This window comes from Bufo gargarizans, chromosome 8 (assembly GCF_014858855.1).
Source record: "Bufo gargarizans isolate SCDJY-AF-19 chromosome 8, ASM1485885v1, whole genome shotgun sequence".
NCBI lineage: Eukaryota > Metazoa > Chordata > Amphibia > Anura > Bufonidae > Bufo > Bufo gargarizans.
The window spans coordinates 75,039,431-75,049,484 of NC_058087.1; the positions used below are offsets into that span (position 1 = coordinate 75,039,431).

The 10,054-nt window shown below is 43.5% G+C and overlaps 1 protein-coding gene across 2 annotated transcripts in view; it reads right to left on the reverse strand.

Moving 5' to 3' along the window:
- The window catches only part of LOC122945081 (caspase-8-like), a 49,712-nt gene extending 44,653 nt beyond the window's left edge, over nt 1-5,059 (reverse strand). For both annotated transcript variants that reach the window (XM_044303936.1, XM_044303935.1), the window contains exon 1: nt 4,926-5,059. The gene's annotated coding sequence lies outside the window, so the exon portion shown is untranslated. The remainder of the gene's footprint in view (nt 1-4,925) is intronic.
- Nucleotides 5,060-10,054: the final 4,995 nt, after the last annotated feature.

Sequence of the window (10,054 nt, forward strand, 5' to 3'; positions counted from 1 at the left end):
GAGGAGGAGGGGAATTTGACCATGAAGGAGAGTGATGGGGTGCTGCGCCAGATGACCTGGCCTCCACAGTCACCAGACCTGAACCCAATCGAGATGGTTTGGGGTGAGCTGGACCGCAGAGTGAAGGCAAAAGGGCCAACAAGTGCTAAGCATCTCTGGGAACTCCTTCAAGACTGTTGGAAGACCATTTCAGATGACTACCTCTTGAAGCTCATCAATAGAATGCCAAGACTGTGCAAAGCAGTAATCAAAATAAAAGGTGGCTACTTTGAAGAACCTAGAATATGACATATTTTCTGTTGTTTCACACTTTTTTGTTATGTATATAATTCCACATGTGTTAATTCATAGTTTTGATGCCTTCAGTGTGAATCTACAATTTTCACAGTCATGAAAATAAAGAAAACTCTTTGAATGAGAAGGTGTTTGGTCTGTACTGTATATATAATTTAACTCACCTTAATCCACTTGTTCGCGCAGCCCGGCTTCTCTACTGTCTTCATCTTTGCTGTGCAGTAGGAAAATGACATGTGGTGACGTCACTGAGCTCATCACATGGTCCATCACATGATCCATCACCATGGTGATGGATCATGTTATGGACCATGTGATGAGCGCAGTGATGTCATCAAAGCGCCTGTGTGAATTCTGATATTTAAGGACTCTATATTGACAGGGAGTGTTCTAAAGGATTGGCGCTTAGTAAATGTGGTGCCAATATTCAAAAAAGGTCCAAAAAAAGAGCCCAGAAACTATAGGCCGGTAAGTTTAATATCTGTCGTGAATAAACTGTTTGAAGGTTTTTATCAGCTTCATGAGGGATCAGTCATGTCAAACTAATTTAATCAGTTTCTATGAGGAGGTAAATTTCAGACTTGAACGCGGCAAATCAATAAATCTCGTATATCTGGACTTCTCCAAGTGTTTTTTTTTTGCAGGCTGTATGCGGAACCATTCACTTCAATTGGGCCACAATAAAAATAAAAAACCGAAAGGACGTGTACATTCCGTGTCCATACATCCGCATGGCCATTCCTCAAAAAAATAGAACATGTCCTATTATTGGATAAGGATAGGCCTGTAATATTAGGGGCCTGCCGTCCATTTCACAAAATGCGGAATGCACAAGGCCGGTATCCGTGGTTTGCAGATCTGCAAATTGTGGACCACAAAACATCCAACTATCGTGTCCTGGAGCCCTATATCAGGTTATATTGTGGGTCTAGCTTAATCCTATATGAAATAAACATTAATAAGGAAGGTGCACTACTGTGGATGCAAACAAACAAGTCTGACTAAACCCTCAAACTGGTGTTAAAATTGAGAATTTAGCCAATATATCCTTATACGAAGGACATATCTGAGCCCGAGCACCGCGCCAAGGTATCTTAAGTAGCTCGGGACCTAACGCTAACCTACCTGTGCTGTATGGGCAATACCAGGAGCCAGTGGGCAAATTACAGGAGCGTAAGGTCCGACTCACAGCAATCTCCCAGTTACCTCCAGCATGCAGCCATGCTTGCAATGGGAGGAGGGAGGAGGCTATGAGTCCCACCTAAGACTGACTGATAAGGCCCAGGCCTCACAGGTGCACCTAAATGTTGACTGTGGATGAAAATCAGGCACATTTAAATATGGAGTTTATGTACCTCCAAACATATCTATATACAAACTACAAGAAAGGCGTGCTGTCAAAAGGCAGGAAGTGCTCAACCCCATATGCAGTTGTGCATCTATACCCAGGGGAGCAGATCCTGCACTTGTGGCCCGTTGCTAGTGGCGATCCCCAGCAAAAATGCATACAGTAGAGGATGCCCGCAGCGGACCACAAGTACCACAAAAAGACATCCTAGATAAGATAGAAAAATGTGTGGGATGTATTTTTGTCTATTTATCCCATATGTTGAATGATGTAATGGTAAAAAAAAAAAAAATGTAAAGCAAGGGTCACTGTTAGTGAATGCTGTAAAAACAACCCCATAAAACGCAGGCATATTCTTTTCCAATTCCACGCAATTTGGATTTTTTTTTTATCCAGCTTCCCACTGCAATATTAAATGGTGCCTTTAGAAAGTACAACTTGTCCTGCAAAAAACAAGCCCTCAAATGGCTATATGAACAAAAAAAATATTGTTATGGCTCCGGGAAGACTGGGAGTAAAAATCGAAAATACAAAAATGTTAAATTGCTGTGTCAGGAAGAGGTTAAAGGGGTATTGATAAGCATACCCTGAGTGGTGTGTCAATCTCTCAGCCACCTCCTGACCCAACGCCGTTTCGCCAGTGATCTGGCTTCTTCCGGGGATGAAGTCAGATCACATGGCGAAACGGCGTTGGGTCAGGAGGTGGCTGAGAGATTGACACACCACTCAGGGTATGCTTATCAATTCTTTTTTATCACCAAGTTTTTTCATCCTCACATTTGCCTCCATTTCATATTGTCTGGGGCTTATTGTCCTGAGGTATCTTGGTGACCAGTATCTTATAACCTTTTTCCTGATTCCTGGTGTGCTGACCTCTCGGCCCCTCCTTGGATCCTATTCCTCTCCTTTCTTTTTCTGTTCCACCTTTGTGCTGCCTTTTTACCATCATGCATGTATTTTTACATTATTAATAAAGTTTATTGATGTTTATGTGAAGATTTTGGTCCTAATTTTTAGTGACAGTTAAGGCTTCTTGTGGGTCGACAATTTTTGCGATTTATTCCTGTCCGGTAATAATTTGGTACCCATGACAAATATGTAACATTAACATCTAGAGAGAGGGGCATTTTTAATAAATCATTTCAGATTGATATTTTGCATGATCATTTAAGCATAATCTGCTACACTAGTTTTGTGGCGTAAAAAAGTTGCAAGTGATGTCACATGCAACATTTTGTGCATATTTTTGCAACAATTGCCCAATTTGTGAGACATTTGATGAATCTTGCTAGTTTCAGAAGTGGAGTAAACAGTAAGTTGGTATGAGGGTACTTTTACACTTGCGTTAGAGGTGCCAAACTGCCTGCCGGATCTGGAAATCCGTATGCAAACAGTTAGCATTTTTTTTTTACGGATCCGTCTGAGAAATGCATTAAAATACCGTATTCGTCTCTCCGGTGTCAACTTGAAAAACGAATCAGATTTTAAAAAAATCCGCATTTTTAAAGGTCTGCGCATGCACAGACAGGGAAACCGGATATGTTTTTCCAGAACACTTGGTACCGGATCCAGCATTAATACATTTCAATGGAAATTAATGCTGGATCCGGCATTCCGGCAAGTGTTCCGGAATTTTGGCCAGAGAAAATACTGCAGCATGCTGCAGTATTTTCTCCGGCCAAATACCGTAAGAGGGACTGAACTGATGCATCCTGATGCATACTGAATGGATTGCTCTCCATTCAGAATGCATTAGGATAAAACGGAAGCGTTTTTTTTCCGGTATTGAGCCCCTGTGACAGAACTCAATACCGGAAAAGGAGCTTTAACGCTAGTGTGAAAGTACCCTTAGATATTAAAACAGTGTTATATTTCATTTATGATGTGCAACTTTTTAAAAAGACACAAAAAGGCGCGTCTTTATGTCAGGCAACCCTAACTGACTGTGGCTAAACCACATTGCACTGAATAATAAATTTGACGCAGCAACACAAACCAAAGACAGACTTAACACTAATACCAAAAACACTGCAAATGATAAATTCCCCCCAAATTAATTGTGGGACAACTCCTTTAAGTAAAACAAACATGATGGACTGATTTAAAGGAGTTGTCCAGTTTTATGATATTGAGGACCTATCCTCAGGATTGGTCATTAATATCAGATTGGTGGGGTTCTGACCACCGACATCACTGAAGGGGCAATAACACTGGTGTGAGTGCTGGATCCTCTTCAGTGTTCATCTGCACACCGTCTACATTGCAGCACATTCACTTGAATGCTACAGGAAGTTGTAATTATGCAGCTACAATGTAGACGATGTGCAGGTAAACATTGAATAGGACATAGGTCCAAGACTAGTGTTTAGCGAACTTCTGTTTTCAAGTTCGGTGTACAAGGTTCGTGAATCGTGTTATCTAAGAATTCCGTTATGGATTCCGCTACCACAGACAATAACTTATGGTCCACGGTAGTGGCATCCATAACAGAATTCTTAGATAACCTGAACCTGAACCTTGTACGCTGAACTTAAAAACACAAGTTCGCTCATCCCTATCCAAGACCCCTTCAAACATTTGATTGTCAGGTATGCTGGGAGTCATACCGCCGCCAGTCTGATACTGATGATTGTTACTGACGATAGGTCATCACTGATCAGTATTATTAAACAGGACAAACGCTTTCATAGATGACTCCAGTCACTGTAGGAATCCTTACAGCTTACATTAAGGGGGTTGTTCCATGGCAACATCTTATCTTATCTACAGGATAAGGGAAGTGTCTGATCGGCAGGGTTCCAACTGCAAGGGGCCCCTTCCAGTCACTAGAGCAGAGGCCCACGTCCCCTTGTTTGACTGCAGTGGCAGATACATGTGTATCCTCCACTCCATTTAACTCTATGGGACTGCTGGAGACAGCCGAGCATTTGTACCTCTATCTTTTGCCGCCTCACAGAGTTTAATGGAGTGTCAGACACTTATGTCTGTGGCTCCATTCAACCAGAGGAACACAGTCCCCAGTTCTAGCGATCAGTGGGGGCTCCAGCAGTCCGATCATGTGGATAGGGAATAAGTTGTCATGGGGCAACCCCTTTAAGTGATTAGGTTTTAATAACTTTACAGTAAACGTGTGCAGTTTATGTTCTTCTGTGCTGTGCTGACAGAACAGAGGTTTCACTTTCTATTTTCTAACACAAATCATTATTCAGTTATAGAAAAACTAATACAATCCTAATGAACCTGATGCAGGTTTTAGAGACAAGAGTGTGTAGACTTCACTTACTTTAGTAACTTTTCCTGGATGATTTCTGATCTCTTCTTCACTCGCTGCTGTTTCACTCCTAGAAGTTAGAAAATGTGAAAGTCTGACGGGTTTAACTTGAGGGAACCGCCCTGCAGACAACACATTACTTCTTCCTCTTCCTTATTGTCGGCACTGTACGTATTACAGGCACATTGATATACATGCCCAGGCAAAATAATCACAGGGGTATCTACCCAGTAGGGTTGTCATAATGCTAAAATTTTGATTCGAGTTCAATACCATAAAAAAGTATTGTGATACTCAATACCATGCTATACGGCGCAAAAACAAAACAAAAACTTCAAATAAGCCATTTGCATTCAACATTTTTTGGAACGTCCAGCCCATAATAGAACAGTCCTATCCTATTTTTTGGGGGGACAAGGTGACAAAAAAATGGCAAATTGCTTTTTTTTATATTTTTTTCCTGTTATGGTGTTCACCACATAGGAGATGTTTACATAATACATATATTTTTTTATTGTTAATATATTTTATATGAAAATTGAAAATTTTAAATATTTTGTTTTTACTTTTTAAAAAAAACTTTTTATTTAATAACTATTAACATCCTTAGGGGGCTAGAACCCTGGTCCTGTTCACCTTAATAGAGATCTATTAGGGTAAATAGGATCTTACACTGTCCCTGCTGCCCTGTGCTTTGTCCACACAGCAGCAGGCAGCTTACCATGACAGCCAGGGCTTCAGTAGCATCCTGGCTGCCATTGTAACCGGAATCACTGCTGGGGCTCTGATCGGAAGCTACCACTGCCACCAACGAATATACTGAGGAGGGGGGCTGTTGGTCACTGTGCCATCAATGAATATAATACTGAAGGGGAAGGGAGGCCACCGCGCCACCAATTAAGATAATACTGAGGGTGGGCTGAAGCCACTGCACCACCACTGAATACAAATAACCCCTTAATACAAATGAATGCGGCGGGTGCTGGCTGTCTAGACGTAGTCTAGACTCAGCCAGAGCAATACGATCCGGATCATCATATATCTGACCCAGGGCTAAAAAGAATTCATCTACTGAACGGAGGGGCCGTGCCCCCACCGGCAGCGAAAAGGCCCAAGACTGAGCGTTATCCCTGAGCAGCGAGATGATGATCCCCACCCTCCGCTCCTCATCACCAGAGGAATGGGGAAGTAGGCGAAAATGGAGTTTGCAAGCCTCTCTAAAACGAACAAAATTCTCACTACCCCCGGAGAACGTATCCGGAAGCGATATTTTAGGCTCAGAACAAATTCCATGAACGCAAGCAAAAAAGGTCACCTCAAACTGAGAGACAGTTTTCCGGAGATCTTCTACCTCCAGTGAAAGACCCTGCATGCGGTCAATCAAGGTTGAAACCGGATTCATGCTTAAGACGGTTTTTGCGGTTTATAATGTCACGGAAGGTGTACAGAAAACTAGAAGACACAAAATGAAGATCCGACTGACTGGATTCAAAACTAAGGAACCAAAGGGATAGCCCTGCAACAGACCTGGCTCTCTCCCTAACTGCTCAGCCTATGCAAAAATCTCAATGGTAGATGATCGCATATCCTCGTTCCTCGACTGTATAACACCTGAACACCCTATAATAGTGAGGGGACACGACCACCGTCTCCCTACACTTGATACGGAGAGAGTCAGGGTCACCTGGGATCCAGCAAACAGGAAAATACAAATGAATGAACAAAACTTATCTGTAGAAGACTCAGTAGTAGTATCCAACATGCACACACTCCAGGAAGTTGTATAAACCGCAAAGTGATGCAGTATGGGAAGGGATTTAAAGGGATGCAATCAGTGCAACTACATGACAGCTGAGAAAGGCTAACGAGATGAGAAAATGAAAGCAAAACAAAAGGAACCTCAAGGAGGAGGTTCTGAAGGACGTCTGTCAGAGCTTCTCAGATGTCTGGTGGTGACAATAGGACTTTTTGATTGCTTGCTATTTGATTGCTTCAAAATTCGTTCACATTCAAGTACGCATCACAATCCATTAAACACCTAGGAATTCACTTACCTTCGAACCCGTCCCTTCTTTTTAACCTTAATTATAAATCCCTATATCTGTGGAGCTAAACCTGCAGAAATCTCTCCAACTGTCCTGGTTCGGTAAGATAAACGCCCTCAAGATGGACATACTACCCAGACTTCTATACTTATTCCAGGCGGTTCCTTGCAAGATTCCACAAACATTTTTTACGTGCCTTAAGAGATTGACCTCACAGTTTATTTGGAAAGGCCAAGGGGTAAGACTGAGTTATAGCTTACTAATGCGCCTCAGGAGCTACGGGGGAGTGGGTCTACCTAATTTCCTCACATATCACTGGGCAGTGATTGCAAACTGTGTACTTGATCTAGTACATAATCGCTCTATGAAATTTTGGTGGAAATAGAACACAATTTAGCACCACCTCTAGCTTCGGGCATTTCTTGGCTCCCCACTATTACACAAAAGCCCCAGACCATGCCACTAATACTTACCCTTGCTAAGATGTGGAGTAAGTTTGCCACCAAGTTCGGCCTAGTCACTGTACCGGGTCCCCTAGGTCATAACAGACCATCTAACCTTACCCCTGGGCCTTAAATCCCTTCCCACTTTTCAGTCCACAAGTGAAAACCTAGTTAAAATTAGGGAAATATATAGTGATAAAGGCCTGTGCACGCTCAGTGATGTATTGCATCTCTTCCCACACCCTCGTGGATGCTGGTTTTATTGCTTTCAACTACACAACTTCCTTGGATCCCTGGCACCTGGGCCGCAGCTACATTCCAACTTATCAAACTTTGAAAAATTGTGTGTAGCAGACTCCTGCTCCTGGACATGCTATTTCACTCATATATAACATGCTAATCAGCGGAGAGTTCGGGGACGAAGCAATCAATGCCCCAGCAAATGCTTCTAAGTTTATGTCTAATTGGGAAGAAGAACTAGGTGTCGCTTTTACAGAGGAGCAGTGGAGGAGGTCCTTATTATGAACCCACAAAACATCAACGTCATGCAGATTACAGGAACTCAATTATAAGATACTAATAAGGTGGTACAGGACCCCGGTAAAGCTCCACCAATATTATCCCTCAGTGCCTGGTACAGGTTGGCGATGCTCAGCAAGTATAGGCTCCATGTTACACATATGGTGGGAATGGCCAGGAGTCCCAGCCCTGTGGCAGGACGTTTTCGCCTTATACAACTCCCTTTACCGGACTAATATACTTCCCTCATCTACGATAGCCCTACTATCTGTAGTCACGGGCCTTCTCCTACAGGTCAAGAAAGGCCCACTTAGGCAGATTATACCACGTAGATGGAGGTCGACTGAGAAGCTCCAGAAGATAACCTTGGTACTGGCTCTGGAAGGCCTAGTTCACATGGAGAAAACAGTGCTCCAGACTAAAAAAAATATGAAAACAAATATGAAGGAGCCATTGGCTCCTAACCTGAAAAATTTAGGAGCCAAATGAAATTTTTAGTCGCCAAATTTAAAATAGATATAATATAGCTGGGATGCTTAGGAGCATATAAGCCATCTAAGGCCTCATGCACACGAACGTGTATATTCTTTCCATGTCCATTCCGTTTTTGTATTTTTTGCGGGCCGAATATGGAACCATTCATTTCAATGGGTCTGCATTCTGGTGTGCATTCTGTTTCTGTATGTCCGTACTTCTGTTCCGCAAAAAAATAGAACAAGTCCTATTATTGTCTGCATTACAGACAAGGATAGGACTGTTCTATTAGGGGCCAGCTGTTACGTTCCGCAAAATACAGAATGCACACGGACGTCATCCGTATTTTATGCAGAACCATTTTTTGCAGACCGCAAAATGCATACTGTAAAGGGAGAATATTAATTGCCAATATTATGCGAATATCGATAATTAATATTCCTAAATAGGAGGAGCCGTCTAGTGAAGACTCCGCCTATTTATGCCTTTATATAACAATAACACAATACTTTCGCTATGCTTTACACTAATCACTAATGCTAGCTGCATGCGCCTTACTAACTCGCTACCGCTAACAAGTACACGCTACACAAAGGGTACAAATATAACGGTATTTATTTAACACACTAAGCACGCAATACACTAACAATACACAGCACTACACATATACAATACTCAACTACACTACACGTTCCCAAATTCCACCCACAAACTAACTATACAATACACACATACAGGTATAACAACCCACCCACCTGACTAATATTCTATCCCTAGGGGGCACGACGAGGGTTGACGGTGGTCGTGCTGGGGTAAAGCAGACCACAAACCAATGCAGGGGTGATAACTAAGGGAATCAGTGGATGGCAAGGGTTAATATAATAACCAGGGGCAAGGGAATGAGGGTATGGCAGGGGTTACCAGGGGAATGAGGGTATGGCAAGGGTTAATATCAGGGGATGGCAAGGGTTAATATAATAACCAGGGGCAAGGGTTATTATAATGGGGGGTATGGAAGGGGTATTATAATGGGGGTATTGTGGGGGGCTTAGCGTTGGTGGGATAGTGGAGGGGATAATAGCGTTGGTGGGATAGTGGGGGGGGGGGTAAATAGAGTGGAGGGAATAATAGCGTTGGTGGGATAGTGGGGGGGTAAATAGAGTGGAGGGAATAATAGCGTTGGTGGGATAGTGGGGGTTAATGGGGTTTCGTTAGTGGGATAGTGGGGGGGTTAATAAAGATACTTAGGGTCCTGCTCGTTGTCCAGGGGGGCTCGTCAGTCCAGGGGATGATCCTCCAGGTAAGGTGGGCGGCCGGCTCTCTTTCTCCTAGTGTCGGGCCAGCCGGACTTATATGTCCAGCCGCCCGCACTCCGTACCGCCCACACAGCGGCGCGCGAGCGCGCACCACTGTGAGGAACACGTGGGCCGGCGCGGTGAGATGACGTCACCGCGCCTGCCCGCGCATCCCTGCACGCGCGCCGCAGGGCCGCGTGTACTGGCTGACAGGCGGGAGATCCTTTGATCTCCCGTCTGCAGCTCTTAGCATTCCGGACATCGCAATGGTAATTGCGATGCTGGAATGCGCATAACAGAGGGAGCGGAGGTGTCTCCTCTTTCTCTATTATGCTCCAATTATCTCCAGCCGGGCTGGAGATAAT